Raw genomic sequence first — 21,974 nt, forward strand, 5'->3', positions numbered from 1 at the left:
TTTCAAATAGCAGTTTAATTTCAGCCAAACAACATCTTCAGTCACATTAAATTGAAGTGCATATTTGAATTTTGTAAGTTTTATAGTTTTATTTTCTACATGTCTTTGTTTAGAGTTGTAGAAGAGCCATAAGCATGGCATATATACTGTGTTGTGCTTATAAATATGTAAGTGGTATTAAGATAATTTAAGTCAACTTTGGGGTGAGTCTGTGAGAATTTTAAACAGAGGCCCACCCATTCATTACTTGAATTTGAGAAACATTCTGTTAGCTCCTTAGTGTACATTCTCATCCTTAAGGATTTTATTTGTCTAGTAGGAGTCTTTCCTGCTGCCACCTAAGGTCAAAATGACCTCCAAGAAGAGGAACCAACAACCTATTATTGTGTAGTTCCAAGATAATGTGCACAGGGCCTCTAGGAGGCAACTGCATCTTCCAGGGTTAGGCACATCTGACATTTCCTTTACCATTTTCTGCTGCCCTCGATATGTATACCTTCTGCTGCAGCTATGCTTCGTGGTTGATACCATGGTGGTGACTACTGAGTAATTTGGGTAAAGTCTTTAACTTCTCCAAGCTTCAGGTCAGGCTAATAAAACTTTACCCCTCAGGGCTGTTGTGAGGATTATTAATTGGGCAGGTGCTTGGAATACAGTAACAGTTATTCTCATAGCTACCATTAATGCTAAACACATTTCCTGCATTATCTCATCTAATCTTGCCGACCAGTCTACATGGAGATTTTTTAAAATATATATTTATTTGGCTGCCCTGGGTCTTATTTGTGGCTTACTGGATCTTCAATCTTCATTGCAACATGTGGAAAATTTAGTTGTAACCTGTAGGATCTAGTTCCCTGACCAGAGATGGAGTTTTAGCCACTGGACCACCAGGAAAGTCCCTGCCTAGACATAGTTTATCTCAATCTTATAGGTCAAGAAACAGGCTAACGGAGGTGAAGGGAATTTGCTCAAACAGCAGAACTGGGGTTCAAATTTAACTCTCAGACTTGCAGATTGCCTTAGTTTATGACCATTGCCCCAAATACTCACACCCTGCCAACTCCACCTATGTTAATCCTGCTTGCTGGTTGAAAAATTCTTACTGAAGTTAAATTCTCCTCCTGTGTGCTCCTACCTTTAGCTTGGCCTCATGAATTGTAGGAATTTAATCTAGTTTTGTATTATACAGGGTCAGTTTACCCAGGACACACCCATTGAGGGTGGGAGATGGGGACAGATTATCCGAAGTCTGGGAACAATCGAACATTCTCTGGCTCCGAGCCCTGACCTAGTGAAGTCACCTAGACCCAGAGCCCCTTCCCAGAAAACCTTCACCACTCCTTTCCCTTGGCTGGGTTCCCAGGGGCTTACTTGGTGTTTGTTATACTGAATGGAATTGAATGGAGCCAGGAGACTTGGGCTTGCGTCCCTGACCTGTGACTACAGTGTCTAATCTGGGCAAACTCTCACATTTTATGTAATGAGGGTAGGGGTATGTGTGTGGGAAATGAGTGCTTGGGGAAGTCCTATCTAGCTTCAACATTCTATAGCTGCTGAAGTTGTTTAGCTGGAGTATCAGCATGAGACCTGTGGCCAGGTTAAGTTTCTTGGCGAAGGGTATTTCCTGTGATAACATTTATTGTAGTGTATCTTCGTGAATTGTTGCAAGAAGAGGAAAAAATGGATACTGAAAACAGAACTTAGCACAGTCTTATTTGCCTTCCAGGGAATGCCATATTCATCGGTAGAGAAAAGATTGTATATGTCTAGAAAAATACTATAACAGCCTTTAGGGATATGAAAGATGAGTCTGTCTCCCTAGTCAGGGAGTTAAGATCTCACATGCCTCCCTGCCGAAACACCAAAGAAGAATAGAGAGGGGGGCTTCCCTGGTGGTCCAGTGGTTGAGAATCTGCCTGCCAGTGCAGAGGACACAGGTTCAATCCCTGGTCTGGGAAGATCCCACATACCATGGAGCAACTAAGCCCATGAGCCACCACTACTGAAGCCCGCACACCCAGAGCCCATGCTCCGCAACAAGAGAAGCCACCGCAACAAGAAACCCACGCACGGCAAGGAGGAGTAGCCCCCGCACCCCACAACTAGAGAAAGCCCATGTACAGCAAGGAAGACCCAGAACAGCCAAAAATAAATAAGTAAATCTTAAAGAAAAAAAAAAGAATAGAGAGGGGAAATATATGAAATTTAAAGAGAGAAAAAGAGCCTACTGAGAGATATAGCTAGTAGAAAAGAATCTTCTGATACAGACGGCTAATAAACCTTTGTGCTCACTTAGTCATGTCCAACTCTTTGCCACCCCATGGACTGTAACCCACCAGGCTCCTCTGTCCATGAAATTTTCCAGGCAAGAATACTGGAATAGGTTGCCATTTCCTACTCCAAATAAACATTTGGGGAAGAAATATTTGACATTCAATTTCTTTCTTGTCGTGATGTAACTGTTCTCCATCATCTGCAATTCTTTAGTAATAGCCATGTGTTAATACCACTTTGGGAGAAAAAAGGACAGGAAGGGAGATGTTGGTGTCCAGCATGGGGCAAAGGGCATCAGGTATAGAACAGCAAGGACCAAAGGCAATGATCAGAAGCAGGACACAGTCCAGCTGCTAAAACAGTCCAGTGCAACCTGGACTGATGGAGAAGAAGGTAAGACACCTTCCCAAACCCTTGTAGGTGTGGAAGAGGGATCTTCCACAGTATATGGCATGAAGAATTTCTGCAGTATATGTCATGAAGAATTGATTCATTTTACTTTTTATTCTTTAACATTTTATTGAGATATAATTGACATACAATAAACTACACGTGGGCTTCCCAGGTGGTGCTAGTGGTAAAGAACTTGCCTGCCAATGCTGGAGATGTAAGAGAGGCAGATTCTATCCCTGGGTCAGAAAGATCCTCTGGAGGGGGCATGGCAATCCACTCCAGTATTCTTGCCTGGAGAATCCCATGGACAGAGGAGCCTTGCGGGCTACAGTCTATAGAGTCGCATAGAGTCAAATACAACTGAAGCAACTTAGCACGCACTCAGGCAAACTACACATACTTTAAGTTTATAATTTGATAAGTTTTGACATATGACATATGTGTTTTGAGATCATCATCACAATAACGAACATTTCCATCACCTCCCCGAATTTCCTCATGCACCTTGGCAATCCCTTCCTCTGACACCTTTATCCTTTCCAGGCAACTATTAGTCTGCTCTCTGAAACTATAGTTTGCGTTTTCAATGTCTATTCTTGACTGAACCTTGTCAGTTTGTGCCTTCAAGGAAACTGTCCATTTCATTCAAGTTGTCAAATATATTGATACAAAGTTGTTCATAATATTCTTTTATTGTCCTTTCAATAACTGTGGAATCTGTAAGGATGTCACAGGTCTCATTCTTGATATTGATAGTTTTGTCATCTTTCTTTTTTCCTCATCAGTGTGTCTAGAGGTTTATTGATTTTATTGATCTCAGAGAACTTTCTTTTGATTTTGTTCACCTCTGTTTTTCTCTTTTTGACTTCATTGATTTCTGCTCTTCATTTTTTTTCATGCTCTTTGGGTTTAATTTGCCTTTCCTTTTCTTAGTTTTAGGTGGAAAAGGACATAATTCTTTTAAGACCTCTCTTCTTTTTTGTGTGTATGTGTGTATATATGTGTGTGTGTGTGTATATATACACATATTATATATATTACATACATAATATATATATTAAATATATGTATTCAGTGCTGTAGAGTTTTCCCTAAGTATTGCTTTCGTGCTTTATTGCTACCCCACAAATCTTGATATTTTGTTTTTTCATTTCCTTTTAGTTCAAAATAATTTCTAATTTCTCTTTTGACATCTCTTTTGATCCATGGGTTATTTAGAAGCATGTTATTTGGTTTTCAAATACTTGGAAGATTTCCCAGAGATCTTTCTATTATTGACTTTCAGTTAAATTGTATTGCATTCAGACAGCATGCTTTGTTTGATCTCAGTATATTTTTAAGTTTATTGAGACTTGTTTTACGGTCCCAAATGCGAGCTGTCTTAGGAAATGTTCCATATGAACTTGAACTGAATGAATATTCTGCTATTTGGGATGAAGTGTACTATAAATATCAATTAAGTGTTTAATATTAATTTTAAAATCTATATTCTTAATCATCTTCTGCCTATTCTTTTTTTCAGTTATTTAGAGGGAGAAAGTGAAATCTAATTACAATTGTGGATTTGTTTTTGCAGGCATATCTGTTTTTGCTTCATATTTTAAAACTTTTTTATTAGGTTGCCTTAATTAAGTTTAGGATTGTTACGTCCTCTAGATCAGGGGTCCGCAATGTATCTAATGCCTGATGATCTGAAATGGAATTGATGTAATAATAATAGAAATAAAATGTACAATAAATGTAATGTGCTTGAATCATCCTGAAACCATCCCCTCCCCTCCCACTCCTCTGACCATGGAAAAGTTGTCTTCCACAAAACCAGTCCCTGGTACCAAAAAGGTTGGGGACTACTGCTCTAGATGAACTAATGCCTTTATCATTATGAAATGATCCTTTTTGGTACTTATATTATTCTTTACTCTAAGTATTCTACTTATTTATCTGTAAGTAGAGTATCTGGGCTTCCCTGGTAGCTCAACTAGTAAAGAATCCACCTGCAATTCAGGAGAAACTGGTTCAATTCCTGGGTCAGGAAGATCCACTGGAGAAGGGATAGGCTACCCATTCCAGTATTCTTGGGCGTCCCTGGTGGCTCAGACAACAAAGAATTAGCCTGCAAATACGGGAGACCTGGGTTTGACCCTCGGGTTGGGAAGATCCCCTGGAGGAGCTCATGGCAACTCACTCCAGTATTCTTGCCTGGAGAATCCCCATGGACAGAGGAGCCCGGCAGGCTACAGTCCATAGGGTTGCACAGAGTCAGACACGACTGAGCGACTAGGCACAGCACAGCACAGCAAGTAGAATATCTATCCGTATTTTTTTCCTTTTGCACTTCTTTGCTCTTCTGCCCTTCTTTGCTCTTCTGCTTTCTTTTGGTCTAATACATTTTAAAAAATAATTCTGTTTTATCTCCTTTGTTAGCTAATAGGCTTTAACTGTTTTGTATCTTAATGATTGCTTTAGGGTTTAGATTATAAATCTTTAGATTTTTTACAGTCAATATTTTACCATTTCACATATAGTCTGTGTGAGATAATAGAAACTATATGTTGGTCTCTGCCCCTAGTTCCTGGCACAGAACTCCTAAAATCTTTGTAACTTCCTAAGTGATAAGAACACTAGGGTCATCTCTTGTTCTAATTTTGGTCTTTGACCACCTTTCCTGACACAGAGTTTGTGAAACTCCTGTAGTTTCCTGGGTGATGGGAGTGCCTTTTGTTCCAGAGAGGTGACTCTGGTTAGGCTCCTGGATGCGGGCTGGTCACCAGAAAGACCAAGCCATAATTGGAAGCTGGGAATTTTCAGCCCCTTCCTCTTGAAAAGAGGGAAGGGCTGCAAATGGAGTTGATGATCAATCATGCCTTTGTGATGAAGCCTCCACAAAAATTTCAAAAGTATGGGGTTCAGAGAACTTCCAGGTATGTTCTGGGAGACTGGTGCACCCAGAGAGGGCATAGACCTCCATGCCCCTTCCAATATACCTCATCCTATGCATTGTTTCCATCTTGGTGTTCACCCGTTTCCTTTATCATACAAATAACTTCAATAAAATGTTAAATGTAAGTAAGTGTTTCCCTGAGTTCTGTGAGCAGCTCTAGCAAATTAACTGAACCTTCTCAAGGAACCCTGTGATTTATAGCCAGCTGGTCAGAAGCCCAGGTGATGATCTGGACTTTTTATTAGCATCTGAAATGTGTGTGAGGGGCGAGGAGCAGTCTTGTGGGACTCCCTTGGTGTTCGAGAATTGCTTGTTGGTGTGGTGGAAAGCCTCCACACATTTAGTGACCAGAAGTGTCAGATGTGAAGTGGTCTGTGTGAATAGTCAAGAAACACACAGAAGAGAAACACTGTAAGGAAGAACTAGGTTTTCTCCTACACAGAAGACACACCAAGGTTTTTCTAGTGCAATATAGGAATTGTAAAATAGTGTATTTTCATTTCCCTTCTCCTGCCCTTTGTGCAAGTGCTGTCACAGGATAAGTCACTCAGTCGTGTCCGACTCTCTGCGACCCCATGGACTGTAGCCTACCAGGTTTCTCTGTCCATGGGATTTTCCAGGCAAAAATACTGGAGTGGGCTGCCATTTCCTTCTCCAGGAGATCTTCCCAATCCAGGGATTGAACCCGCGTCTCCCGCATTGGTGGCGGACGCTTTACCATCTGAGCCACCAGGGAAGTCAATAGAGAAGGTAGGCATGAAAAAAGTTGCATTCTGCTACATTATACATTCTTTTAGTCAGGACCTTCTTGATTGCAAGTGACAGAATTCCAATTTGACCTAGCATAGCAAAAAGGGGAAAAAATTTTCTAGGTAATCATGATGAGCAGAGCAAGAATTCAGGGACGCCCTTCAGACAGCTAACCCAGAGCGTGGAATCTCCCCAGAATTCTCTCACTCTGTGACCCTTGTCTGTTTCTTACCCCCTCCTTCAATAATTTGTTATTAAAAATTCAATATACAGAAAAGTTGAAAAATTTGTGTGTGTGTATATATATATATATATATATATACTACCACTTAAATTTTACAGTGGTTAACATTTGCTATATTTAATTTATCACATATCTGTCCATCCATTTCTGTTTATTTTGCATTTTGGACTTCTTTTCTCAGATTAGCCTCTGCCATGATGGCTCAAATCCCCATCTCATAATTTACCACCTTAATTCTGCAGTTCCAGTTCAAAACTCCTATGGCCAAACTCAGATTCATCTAACTTCGGTTGTACACCTGCCCCCTGGACTCACTAAAGGGAAGGTACAGTGTAATAGGCAGCTCCCATAAGTACTATATGGTGGGTATGGAGGAGGGTCAGGAAACAGAGGTAAGCAGACAAAGCAATAGACATGTGATGAGTGCAGTGACTAAGGGAAGAGCAGGGGATTGTGGGGATGCAAAGAGAGACACCTGATCCAGCTGAGATCATCAAAATGTGACTTTTTTCTCTTTTTCTTTTTAACATTTGTTTATTTGACTGAGCTGGGTCTTAGTTGCAGCACCTGGACACTTTTTAGTGGCAGCATGTGGGATCTAGTTACTTCCCTGACCAGAGATCAAACCCAGGATCCTTGCATTAGGAGCATGGAGTTTTAGCCACTGGACCATCAGGGAAGTCTGAAAACATGTATTCTTTCAAAGAAGGTGATTCCTGAAATGAGCTTTAGAAGACATGGGAAGTTGAGCACTGGGGGAATGCGAAGTACAAAGTAGTAAGAGAGTTTGGGGAAGTATAAACTAAGAAAAGAAAAATAAAATGACTGCACAAGTGTGCTCCAGTGTTGAAATACTTTATGGTGCTGTAATAGTGAACTTGCTCTCAAAGCTATGGTGTGCACGTTAGTAGTTTGAGATTGGCCATGGCAGGAGGACTTATACCATTGAAATCAGCAATGGCTTTCTTTTTTTCTTAGACTGGTTACACATTTACCAGCACCGTTGATCCCAGGCTATAAAAACCTGAAGATGATTATTATTAAATCTTCTGATGTCCTCTGGTGTAGGCTGAAGTATTTCCATCATCAAAGTTTCTCCTGAAGATTCTGTTTCTGGCCTTGAATTCTCTCTCTGTGATGTTTTATTCACTCATGTACATCATGAGCCGGCCTACATGATCCTGTGCTTGCGCTGGTTGCTGCAGATAAGTGGGGAGTTGCTGACACCCCCAAGAAATCATGGCCCCAGCTGTTAAATACCCTCCAGGGGCCTAGGGCCAGTGCCATTGTACTTGTCTGGACTTCACAGAGAATTTTATCAGGAACTAAAGCAGACAGATTACTATCAGGATAGAAAGATTTCTTAGCTTGTGGGATTTTTAAAAAAATAATCCAATAACATTGATGGAATCCAAGCTGGCTCCAGGGTACCGCCTATCTAGATTCCACAGGTGATTACAATAGAGGTTGACTAACTTTCCCGAGTCCACATGTAACCTCTCTCCTATTCAAAATGTTCTTTCCCTAAAGTGGTAGATTCAGACTGTCTTTACTATCAACAATTATTTATCAAAGTACTCACTGAACTATGCTAAATGACACTTCCTGCCCTTACAGACAGTCAGGACCCATTTAAAGATACACGAAGAAAAATAAAAACAAATGTAATTAAGAATAGTACTCAGAGACTCACAAGAGTGAAAGGAAGCATTGTGTGCCTCTGTTCTGTGTGTTGTGTTTTCTTTTTCTTAATGTTGTTGTTTTAGCTTTTAATGTCATTTTCAAAAAGTGTACAGTTGCTTTTAAAATCAGTTAATAGAATAAAGGAGAAGAAATAACGTATTTGTTCGTCTTTTGTAATTATAAAGGTAACATTACCCTTACCAGGCTCTTTGTTTTTTCTTGTGGATTTGAATTACCATCTTGGGTGAGTTGCTTTCAGGCTGAAGAATTCCTTTAGCATTTCCTGCAAAGTGGGTCTGCTAGCCAAAAAAAAAAAAAAATTCTCTCAGCTTTTATTGATCTGGGAGTGTTTTTTTCACCTTCATTTTTGAAAGACAGTTTTGCTGGATGCAATTTTTTACTTTCAGCACTTTGAATATATCTTCCCACTGCCTTCTGGCTTCCACTATTTCTTACAAGGAATCAATTGTTAATTTTACTGGGGCTTTCTTGTACAAGTTGCTTCTACTTGTACAAGTGTTTTCTGCTTTCAAAATTTTCTTTGTCTTTGAACATTTTTTTCTATAATACATCTGAGTGTGCATCTGTTTGTTTTTATCCTACTTGAACTTCATTAAACTACTTGGATGTGTTGTTGTTTAGTTGCTAAGTTGTGTCCAAATCCTTTGCAACCCCTTGGACTGTAGCCCACCAGGCTTCTCTGTCCATGGGATTTCCCTGACAAGATACTGAAGTGGGTTGCCACTTCCTTTTCCAGGGATCTTCCCAATCCAGGGATTGAACTCACGTCTCCTGCGTGGTAGGTGTGGATGTGTGTATCAGTGGTTTTCATCAAATTTAGGATGTTTTCAGCCAGATGTCTTCAAATATTTTTTCTGCTTTTTTCTCTCTTTCCTCTTATCTGGTACTTCTTTTACACATATGTTGGTGTACTTAATAGTGTTTCACAAGCTCTGTTCATTTTTCCTTATTCTTCTTTCTCTGTGTTCTTTAATTTGCATAATCTCTATCAATTTATCTTTAAGTTTACTGATTCTTCTGCCAATTCAAATCTACTGTTGAGCCACTCTACTGAATTTTTAATTTTACTTATTTGTAGTTCTCAACTCCAGAATTTCCATTTGATTACTTTTAATAATTTCTATCTCTGTTAACATTTTCAATTTGATGAGACATTGTCAGTTTATCTTCCTTTGCTTTAAATATGTTTCTTTGAGTTCTTTGAACTTTGAATGCTGACCATTGAATGTATGAAACATAATGGCTGCTTTGAAATCTTTGTTTAGTCTGACATCAATATCTCCTCATAGGCAGTCTCTGTTGCCTGCTTTTAAAACAAAACAGCGTATGGGCCACATTTGCCTGTTTCTTTGTATGTCTCGTAATTTTTGTTGAAAACTGGACATTTTAGGTAACATATTGTAGCCACTTTGGATCCTAATTCCCTTCTCTCCTGTCTGAGGCTTTTGTTGATGTTTGCTTATTCATTCATTTAAGGGTTTGGCTGCACTAATTTAGTGAAGTCTGTTTCCTCCATAGTGTGAAGCCTCTGATGTCACTTCTCAGATGACACAGCCTTCAATATGTGCTCTGTCACCCTGGGTTAACAGCGGTTTTATCAGGGCTCTCTTTGTCTTTTTTCCTTGACTTCTCTGTTAAGCTGTCTTCCTCACTGATATCACACCAAGATGTTTGGCTCCATTAATTGCTGACCGATTGATCTACTCTCTTCATCAATGTCCTGGGGAATAAATTGCCCTGTAACCTAATTTAATGTTACAGATATGCTGCCCCAGATCTCATTTCAAGGAGGATTTGTTGCCCCCAAATGCTAGGAGTGCTGCTCTAAGACAACTTCTGTCAGTTTACTCAGGTTTTGCCTCAGCTTTCTAGAGATTTACCTCACCCAAGGTCTTGTCTTGCAGGGGCACCCAATTCTCAGTGAAGGAGTGAAGCAGGGGTATAATGTTTTGGCCACTTTGGCCCACCCCGGGAAAATTCTTTTGGGTTAGAAATGTTCCAGAGATCCCGTGGGTTGGCTGAAGCTTTGTCAGACCTGCATGGCATCTAAGCTTTTCCCTCTGCCCAGTTTTTCTTCCTTTCCCTCCTTTCCACAGATACGGATCCTGAGTAAATTTTCTGTAGGCCTTCCTTCTACAGATATCAGCATCAGCACCTGGAGGGCTAACCTGTGGAAACTGGTGGTCCAAAAAAGCAGTCCAAAAAAGCAGGTGGTAAGATGAGATTTCAAAACTAGATCACTAACCACCTGGTTGGCAATGAGGATAGAATCACTGGCAATGGATGGGGCAGGAAAGGTGGTGGTTCAGTTCTTATTGGTGACAAATTAGGGTGATATGCCCATGGAGAGGAATGCACTAGACTAGTTGGTGAGATGTCTTCATTTTTTTCTTTTTGGACTCATCATGCAGCATGTGGGATCTTGGTTCGCTGACCAAAGATGGAACCTGAATCGCCTGCATTGGAGGGTGAAGTCTTAACCACTGGACCCGTGGGGAAGTCCTCGGTATGATGTTGTAAGCATTTGAGAAATACACGAGAAATAGTAACTACAAGGATAACAGGATTGAGTGATTATTGGGAAAAAATCCATGCATATTCTAGGGAAAAAAAGAAAGCTGCAGGTGATTAGCAAGCAATGAAAGCCAAGTGTTAAAGCTAGCAAGGAGGTTCTCATTTCCTGCAGAAGGAGGGCAGAGAAAGCTGAAGACCTGTTTGGGGTCTTAATAGAGTAGGCAAGTCCCAGAGAAGGTAAATGACTAATCAAGGCAGGTTAAATCAAGGTTAATGGGACTCTGACACTTAGGATGGGACATCTGGATGTATTTTGACCTTCCAGACTCCTCTAAATCCTCTGAGCTTGCAGCAGGACCCCTCTTCTCCTTTTAAGAGGTAGCACACCCTTCTTGCTTGAAAGTAAAGCAGAGAACTCAGACCCTTAAGAAAAAAATGTGCCTTCTCAGGTGCTGTCCTCACCTATGCCCCTGGCTACTAGGACTTAGTCCCTGGTGGCTCAGATCGTAGAGTCTGGCTGCAATGCAAAGGATCCAGGTTTGATTCCTGGATCTGGAAGACCCCCTGGAGGAGAGCATGGCAACCCACTCCAGTATTCTTGCCTGGAGAATTCCATGGACAAAGGAGCACGACGGGCTATAGTCCATGGGGTTCCTAAGAGCTGGACATGACTGAGGGACTAACACTTTCACGCTAGGCCTACACTGGGGGTAAAGTCATAGCAAATCCAGCTGGAGATGTGCTGAACCTATTAAAGGAAGAACAGGATTATTCACCAAAGGAACTGCAAAGGAACTACAGGGCCTAGCCATCATTTATTAGCATGAGCCAGACGTATATGAGTCTGGATTCTGAGGAGGCTTGATCTAGGGAACCAAAACCTAAGACCAGACAGAGAGTTTGATTTAGTAGATAAGCAAACTTCCTCTGAGGATGGTTCCTAGAAGCTTAGGAAAATTGATAGCTCTCACTAAGTAAAAGTTAAAATGTCACAAGTAGGGACTTTCCTGGTGGTCCAGTGGTTAAGACTCCATGCTTCTCCTGCAGGTGGCATAGGTTTGATCCCACATGGGATCTTAGTCCCCGACCAGGGATCAAAAATAAAAAAATTTTTTTTTAAAGTCACAAGTGCCAATGCAGTTGGTAGAAGAAAGAATGAAAAGGTTCCAGGAGGCAGATACCCTGTGGAAGGCCAGAAGATTCACAGATAACTCTGCTCCAGAGGAACTTTATACCATTTACCAAGGCTACAATGAATGTGCTGCTAAGAGGGGCACCACCATGACTGAAAAATTCAGTGGTGGCTCTCCTCCAAACACTAGGACTAGTGTTAGGAGAAACTGTTACAGAACTAGGCACAGTGAACAGAAATGATCATGTTAAAACCGAAAAAATAATAGAAACCAGGTGGCAGTACTTGACCACTAGATTATAGAGATGACTAGAAACCAGGTGGGTACAATTTAAGATCTTTGAGAGAGTCATTGAAAGTTCTGGCCCCAGTTAAAATTTGATCATCCTGAGCCACTTAAACCAGAATGCATTGAATAAAGAAGAGGCTATGTCCCCGGAAGGAAAAAACCCTGTAACATTCTGGCAGGTACACACAGTAATGATTTCCCTCGCAGTCCTCCCCCTACTGTGAAAATGAGAACACCAAAATATTTTGGAGAAAGTTGATTATAGGGTTCAACTTGACATTTATACCCAGAGATCCAAAGTATTATCATGGCTCCTCTCTGAGAATGGAGACCCAATAATAGCTGGTTCTTTTTTCAGTGGGTCTACTAGGTTTGCCACCATACTCAATGATAATTTTTCCCATTATTCAAATGTGTGATTGAAGTTGACATATTTGGTAGCTGATACAACCCTACATTGAGTCTTTGGCCTGTGTGATAAGAGCTGTCATAGAAAGAAGGACCAAATAGAAGTCTCTGAAACTACCTCCTATCCAGTCAAGATAAATCAGAGACAATATCATACCCTAGGCAGGGGACTGGAAATTAGTGACAGTTTTAAATATCTAAGTGATGCAGGGGAGATGGTCCACATCATATTCCATTTAATTCATCAGAAATAATATAATCCTAGAGGATAACAGTAGGCTTCATAAATTTAACCAAGTAGTACCTTCATTTATAGTTACTAAATAGTATGCTAGGTAGATCCTGGAGGATGATAGCACACCATAGCAAACTCAACCAAGCAGTAGTTGCAATTATGAATGAGAAAGTTGTGATTTCTCTGTTGGGATAGACTAACAGGACCTCAGGTACATGATACGCAGTTGCTGACTTGCAAAATGAATTTTTTTCTTTTTCAATCAGAGAAGACTATCAGAAACAGTTCATATTCACATGGACAGAGCACAAAATACATCTACAGTTTTTCTCCTGGTCTATGTTAATCCTCTCCTCTTGGGACTTCCCTCGTGGTCCAGTGGCTAAGATTCTGCACTCCCAAGGCAGGGGGCACAGGTTCAGTTCCTGATCAGGGAACTAAGATCCCACATGCCACAAGTAAGAGCCTGCATGCCCCAACTAAAGATTCCACATGCTTCAACTAAGACCCAGTACAGCCAAATAAATATTTTTTAAAAAAGAAACCTCCCTTCTCTTCACAGGTGTTCACCTAAAAAATATCCAGCACACCAGACTCCATCTGAGCATCTGCTTCTGAAGAACCCAACCAGCAACAGCAAGAATTACAGAAGCATTAGTTCTCTTCTATCCCATATTCTGATGTCTTCATGTGAGCAGGACCAGCTCTAAATGCCATGGTTCAGCAGAGAGTTCAGTACCCTACTAGTTCATATGGTTAAATCTCAGTGGGGTTATATTAATTTCCTATTGCTGCTGTGAAAAACTACCACAAACTTAGTGGCTTATTATAATATTTTATAAATATTATAAATAATAATTATTTAATTATTTTATTTATATAAAATTATATATAATTTACATATATAATTATTAAAAAATAAACAGCAGAATTTACTCCCTCATAGTTCTGGAGTCTGAAAGCCCAAAATCACTTTAACTGGGCCAAAATCAAGGAGTCAGTGCAGGGTCATGCCTCCCTCCATTCCTTGCCTCTTCTAGCTTCTGGTGGCTATCAGAGCTTGCCTACAGCCAATCACTCCAGTTTCTGCCTCCATAGTCATATTGCCTCCTCCTCAACTGCGGGTCATCAGATCTCCTTCTTTCTCCTTCTAAGAAGGTGTTGTGTGATTGCATTTAGGGCCCACCCTAATAATCCAAGATAATCTTCCTGTAACAAGGTCTTTATGTATTTGTGCAAAGGCCCTGTTTCCATGTAAGGTAACACAGGTTTCGAAGATTAAGACCTGATATCTTCAGAAGCAAATGTTCTTGTGAGAGGTGGTAATTGTGGATGATAGGAGATGGGATACAGTCAGATATTGTTCCACTCAGCCCTGTCCATTCAATAGAGAGGACAGATGACTGTAAGCCAGTGTTTCACACCCTGGCAAGGTTTCAGATAGGAACTGAGCTAGACTGTGTAGATCCTGGAGGATGACAGAAGATGAGAAATATTCAGACAAGCCATAAAAAGGGCCTTTAGGCTGTGCCAGTGGCATAAGTAAAGAAAAGCAGAACTACTTTTTTCTGGTGTGACTTCCAAAATACATTCCTAGCATTTCAGACATAGCACTACAAGTACAGAATTGGAATGGGGGATTAATCCACTCTTTCAGTCTGATCACCCAACTCTAAGCACTATTTGATATAGTATAGAAGTACCTAATAAAACTCCATCCAAAATTTTATTTTTTAGATCAGTTTTAATTTTTAAATTTTTCTTCGTTTCCTCTACCATGATTAATGTCTTTTTGAGCCAATTTTCAAGTTTGCCTGCCCTGTTAGTAGCCAGAGGGCTTTTCTCCCTCTTTTTAAATGAATGAGGTAGATGTGAAAGATCACGGCATTCAGTCACATCACTTCATGGCAAATGGCGGGGGAAAAGTAGAAACAGTGACAGATTTTATTTTCTTGGGCTCCAAAATCACTGTGAGTGATGACTGCAGCCATGAAATTAAAAGATGCTTGCTCCTTGGAAGAAAAGCTATGACAAACCTAAACAGTGTATTAAAAAGCAGAGATATCACTTTGCCAACAAAGGTCCATATAATCAAAGCTATGGTTTTTCCAGTAGTCATGTATGGATGTGAGAGTTGGACCATAAAGAAGGTTGAACATCAAAGAATTGATGCTTTCAAATTGTGGTGCTGGAGAAGACTCTTGAGAGTCCCTTGGACTACAAGGAGATCAAACCAGCCAATCATAAAGGAAATCAATCCTGAATATTTATAGAAAGGACTATTGCTGAAGTTGAAGCTCCAATACCTTGACCACCTGATGCAAAGAGCTGACTCATTGGAAAAGACCCTGATGCTGGGAAAGTTTGAAGGCAAAAGGAGAAGAGGGTGGTAGAGGATGAAATGGTTAGATAACATCACAGACTCAATGGACATGAATTTGAGCAAATTCTCAGAGATCGTGGAGGACAGAGGAGCCTAGTGTGCTGCAGTCCATGGGGTCACAAAGAGTTGGACATGACTTAGCAGCTGGACAATAACAATAAAATTCAAAAAAACTCAGCTCATTTCCTTTGAGAAACCTCCCTACTCTTGTACCACCAACCAACAAAGCAGTTCAAAGCATCAAGCCAATTTCATTTCAGAACAAAATTTGGTACATTACTCGAGTATTGACCTTTTGCTTTGTTATCTTATTGAAACCATGCACCTCAGACTGGGGCTTGAACCCATGAGCCGGGACTTGAACCCAGCCAAAGCCCACAGTCTTCCAACTGAGATCACACTCCTGGTTTCAGAATGTAATGAAGCTTTGGTTTTCAATGTCTCATCGCAGAAAGAATGCAATGAGAGACAAAGAAGTCAATTTATTTAGAGAGAAGCACACTCCATAGACAGAGTGTGGGCCATCTGAGAAGGTGACAGGGCACTGAAATGTGGTGTGGTTAGCTTTTATGGGCTGGGTAATTTCATAGGCTAATGAGTGGGAGGATTGTTCCAACTATTTTGGGGATGGGGCAGAGATTTACAGGAATTGGGCCGCTGCCCATTTTTTTGGTCTTTGACGGTCGGCCTTGGAACTGTCATGGCACCTGTGGATGTGTCACAGCTTGGTGATGTGTTACAGTGGGCATATACTGAGGCTCAAAGTCTAGTGGAAGATGACTTGTCTGCCATCTTGGATCCGTTTGGTTCTAACCAGTTTATGTTGTGTCCTTGGTTTATGTTATTCTTTCAAAGGTTGTGCCCAGCCCCTTTCCCTCCTGTTTCATTATTAGTTGATTATTCTTACACTTACGGCTTTGTCAGGAGTTGAAGTGATATTTTATCTTTCTTCTGGATCTCCACTGTAGAACTTGGCCCATGTCGGCCCTTAAAAAATCTAATTGACATTTGATACCTAGATTCAGCAAAAGTATCAAACTCTTTAACGTCAAGGTGAAGTTTTAATGTAAATGTAATAGCAGTAATAAACCCTAAGCTTAGCCTGAGTCATCTGACATTCTTGAAAACCCATTTTTAGTTTATTAATCTTCAAAAAAGAAGAGCCATGTTTCATTTCATTTGTAGAACAGGCAAAATTATACAATGCTGGAATTGAAAGGAATTTTGGGGAAATGGAGCCTAAAATTCTTATTTTAAAAGAGGAAACTGAGGACCCAAAGAGATAAAGTGATCTGCTGGTGATCTGACCTAGAGGAAAGTGTAGGCAGCTGCTCCTAAAGACTCTGGCTTATAAGGGAAGCTCAAACATCTCTGGGTGGGCTTCCCTGGTGGCTCAATGGTAAAGAATCCACCTGTGATGCTGAAGACACAGGAGATGCAGGTTCAATCCCTGGGTCCAGAAGATCCCCTGGAGAAGGGCATGGCAAGCCAGTCCAGTATTCTTGCCTGGAGAATCTCATGAACAGAGGAGCCTGGCAGGTTACAATCCAAAGAGAGACACGCCTGGAGCAACTGAGCCTACAGGCATGTACAAACATCTTTGGATACCAAAACACTGAGGAAGTTGAACAAAGTAGGAAAATTTGTGTATATAAGAGCCCTTCTAGGACAGTGAATTCCAGTCCTTGTAAAGACACTTTTGATTAATTTAAGATAAGGATGAATAACAATGAATGCTCACTCAACAGCTTCCTGAGGAGTCTGGATTGGACCGACAAAGGGCTTTTGTTTTGTGGAATGGAGTAAGCAAATTTGACTCACAGCTGGATTGCCCTGGAAAATAAAGCCTACCACCTCCAGTCCTCCTTTCTGCCCTTCCTCTATCTAATTGTAGAACAATAGTTAAAGAAAGCTGGTTTGAAGAAGTTTTGGCAATCTCTTAGCTGCCAATCTACCATTCCAAACCCTGAGATGGGCAGTGAGTCTGCAAACCCTATTTCTCCTTTGCCAGCCTGGTCCTCTATGAAGCTCTCTCTGCAAGGGGCACTGGAGGAAGACTGGAATACTGCAGGAGGGAGGTGGGACTTGTTCCTTTTGGTCTATTTCTTGTTCCTGTCAGTCTCCCTGGCAAAGGTCATTGACCTTGACAGCAGCAGTTGGTGCCAGTTTCCAGATTTGAGGGTTGTTGGGGAAGGTGCCCTCTCAGAACACATCTAAACTCCAAACTTCTAGATTTTGATGACTCTTCTCTGTATTCCCCCATGCCTGGGGAGGTAAGTGCTAATGCAGTCATTATTTTATTTATTTACTTCTTTATTTTGGCTGTGCTGAGTCTTTGCTACTGCACACAGTCTTTCTCTAGTTGTGGTGCGCGGGCTTCTCATCATGATGACTTCTCTTGCTGCAGAGCACGAGCTCAGTAGTTGGTGAGTGGTCTCAGTAGCTCCAGTATGTGGGGAATTTTAGTTCACCTACCAGGTGATTGAACCTGTATCCCCTGCATTAGAAGGCAGATTCTTAACCACTGGACCACAAGGGAAGTCCCAGTCATCCTCTCTTTTCTCTCCTTTTTCTCTATTTTCAGTCTTCACACTCCGAATTTAACAAAGTCTCTGAAGGAGTTCTTGGACCTAGAAAAGAAAACAACAGTCTCAAAGGCCCTTGCTGAATCATCTAACTTTGGGGAAAACAAAACTAAACTTTAAGTCCCACCCTGATGCTCTGGGCCGGTTACATCTGCCTGGGACTTATCACCCCCTGCCCAAAACCTCCCACCCCCTGTTCAACTACAAATGCCATCTCAACTAAAGATTACCCAAAACATCCCGCCTGACTAAAGTTTCCCTTATTGCTTCCACAAACATCCCCTTAAATATGAAGCCTCCCTGATCCCTCTTGCGCTCAGCCTGGTCGTTAGGCTGACTGGCGCCCCTTCTTGCCTGAATAAAGGTAACCTACCTCCGTTGAGGTCGTCTTTCCTTCTTTTCTGCCTCTGCCCGGACTATACCTTACAGTCTCTATATTGAAATTCTACTAACATGATTAGTGTGAATTTTGTTTTCCTGAAGGGTGAAACTGCTGAAAGCTGCCAAATCATTAACCTGCTCAGAGTTCCTATTCAGTTCAGTTCAGTCACTCAGTCATGTCTGACTCTTTGGGACCCCATGGACTGCAGCATGCCAGGCCTCCCTGTCCATCACCAACTCCCGGAGTTTACTCAAACTCATGTCCATTGAGTTGGTGATGCCATCCAACCATCCCATCCTCTGTCGTCCTCTTCTCCTCCTGCCTTCAATCTTTCCCAGCATCAGGTTCTTTTCAAATGAGTCAGCTCTTTGCATCAGGTGGCTAAAGTATTGGATTTCAGCTTCAACATCAGTCCTTCCAATGAACACTCAGGACTGATCTCCTTTAGGATGGACTGGTTGGATCTCCTTGCAGTCCAAGGGACTCTCGAGCGTCTTCTCCAACACCACAGTTCAAAAGCATCAATTCTTTGGTGCTCAGCTTTCTTTATAGTCCAACTCTCACATCCATACATGACTATAAGTCAATCCAACCCATAAGTGAATCCAATCTCCGCCCCAATCTTGAGTGGGGCTAATAATAACTACTATTTATTAAAATACCTTCTGTGTGCTCAGCATTTAAATATATGATCTTTTTTAAACCTCACAACAACTCTAGGAGCTAGGTATCACACCCACCTTAACAGATGAGAAGAGGCGGCTCAGAGAGGTTTCAGTCAGTCATTCATGGTTATCCAGCTAGTGAAGCAGGGGTCAAATTTGGGTTTTTTGAACTGCCAAACCTATGCTTTTACTCTTTTTTTCTTTTAATTTTTAAACATACTTAAATACTAGAGTAATACATATACTTGATGGTAAGTCAAACAATGGAAAAATTAACATATAAAGCACATTAATAATTTCCCCCTTTCTTCCTTTTAATGCCTTCATCACTCCCTTAATACCATCTTCCACCCCAACTTCAATACTGTGTTGTGTAACTGCACATCTTTCTTTTTGCTGATACAAATAACGAAGTATAAAAAAGGGGATTCTTTTTTCCCTTAAGAAAAATAGGGACATGCAGTACACATTACTGTGCAATTTGCTTTTTCACTTAATATATCATGCTCATTCCTCCTGGTTAATACATATAGGTTTAATTCTATGTTTTTAATAGCTAGATTATATTCCATAATGTGATATAAGTACATAAAAATGTATTCAATTATTTCTTTCCTGTTGGACATTCAGGTTATTTCTAGTTTTGTTTTGGTCTGCCACTATAAGCAATGTACTTGTAAATATTCTTATATATATATATTTAGGTACTGATACTTTTACTCCAATGGTATTCAGTCTTATAACAGGTTTCTGGACCAAAAGGTATGTACATTTTAAATTTAAATAGATTCCTCCAGAAGATTTTCCAAACAGATTATAGTACAATATTATACCTTTACCAGTAATGTGAAATATGTCCATTTCCTTACTATTTAACAAGGGCTGGGTATTTTCAATATTTGATTTATTTATTTTTTGTTAGACATACTGTTGAAAAACTTTATTCTGTTTTTTTTAAAATGTGCGTTTCCCTGACAAAGAGTGGATTTGACCATCCTTTATTACATTTATTTTCCATTTGCATTTCTTCTTCTATGGATTGTCTGTTTGTATTATTATCATTTGTCCATTCTTCTCTGTGGGTTGTTTGTTGTGTGTATATTCCATACTGCAACTACATTCCACACTGCAACTTAAGCAGTCAGTGAAAGAGTCAGGACTACAATCTAATCCCTCGTCGTCCCGTCTAGGAATTTCTGCACTTGGGCCACTTTCAGAACCATTATGTGCTCATGTTGTTGTGCTGTGTATTTGTTTTACTGTATTTATGCCTCCTCTTTTATAAGTGCAACTGATTTGTTGAACAAGCTGGACTCATACTGTCTCAAGTAGGATACTTATTTTCTCCACCAGTTTCTCTGAAATTAAGTTACCAAATAGATCTTTCCTTGCTGCTTGATGTGTAGGTATTTTTTGGTCCTCAGGTAATGAAATTTCTCCAATTCTTATTAAGTGTTAAAAAGAAGATAAAGTCAGAGAGAGAGATGTGCTCTGTCTGGTCTGGAAGAAAGCAAACATCTGTGTTATGATTTAGGGGGTGGGGGAGGGGCATGTAATGTATTCGCTCAGGCTGCCGTAACAAAATACTACAGAATGACTGGCTTAAACAACAGATTTATTTTATCACAGATCTGAAGGCTGGAGGGCTGAGATTAGGGGGCCAACATGGTCACTTTCTCGTAAGAGCACTCCTCGTGGCTTGTAGATGGCCCCTTTCTCTCTAGGTGCTCACACCGCACACTGAGCCTGCTCTGAAGTCACTTCTTAAAAGGACACTGATCCTCTTGGGTAACTCAGTTAATTTTAATTTTAACTTCCAAAGGTCCCATTTCCAAATACATTCACATTTTGATTTAGGGCTTCAACATATAAATTTGGGGAGGAGGGAACACAAAACTTTCAGTTCATAATAAGTGGCACATGGCAAAGTTTTGGGAGTAGACTATAGGAGCTTACAGGGGTCCCCAACTGATTGCCAGCAGAGAAATAAAGATCTCAGCCCTACACCATAATGAACTCAATTCTGCCAAAAACCAGTGAGTTTCAAGGAGGCCCTTGAGCCTCAGACCTGACTGATACCTTGTTCAGCCTGGGACCCTGAGTAGAGAATTGAGTCACACATGCTATACCAGACTTCCAGCATATAGTAGCGAGATAATAAATTTGTGTTGCTTTAAGTTGCTAAGTTTGTGGTAATGTGTTACACATCTTTAGAGAACTAATACACTCTTGAGGAAAAAGAACAAAAATGAAATATAAGATTTATGGGCCTAAGGGGGCCCATGCATGTGAGAGGTTCTGAAATATAAGCTTCATTAGTTTCAAGGAACATCATCTCTGCCTCCAAGGAAGAGAGAAGATGAGGAGCACAGAGGACCAACTTTGATACGACACTGCTCTCTGGAGCAGATCAGATGTCTAAAACCAGTTCTGTTCAGAAGGCTTTAGCAGGTCCTTTGGACGTCCTCCCCCAGAGCTCTACCCGCACTTCCCTTGACAAATCAAGGCCTCTCCTCCAGGCTAGCTCTTGAGCTTCTAGTGGTCCACCATCCTCTTTGTTGGAGTCACAGTGACCTCCATGCCTTGAGGGCACATCACTTTTAAGAAGATCCAGGTCAGCTCTCTTCTTCTAGATCCATACCAGTCCCCAGGATACACGTGTCTTTGCCCCATGGCCAGTGAGAGAACAGTCAGCTCTTGGCAGTAACACCTCTCTCTTTGTCCTCCAAGTTCATCAGTTTCTCATTTTTATATTCCTCAAATGTGTGTCAAACTCTGTCTTATGATGACTCAACTTTAGAGTCACATGTCAAGCTCTCTGAGCAGGTTTATTGAAATCCCCTTTCTTCCTCTGCATAGAGAAGGAGGAGAAAGTCACTACTCTCCCCTATGCCTGGGCTTCCCAAGTGGCTCAGTGGTAAAGAATCCACCTGTCAAGCAGGAGACACGGGTTTGATCCCTAGGTTAGGAAGATCCCCTGGAGAAGGAAATGACAACCCACTCCAGTATTCTTATCTGGGAAATCCCAGGGACAGAGGAGCCTGGAGGGCTACAGTCCATGGGGTTGCAAAG

This window comes from Cervus elaphus, chromosome 1, assembly GCF_910594005.1.
Source record: "Cervus elaphus chromosome 1, mCerEla1.1, whole genome shotgun sequence".
NCBI lineage: Eukaryota > Metazoa > Chordata > Mammalia > Artiodactyla > Cervidae > Cervus > Cervus elaphus.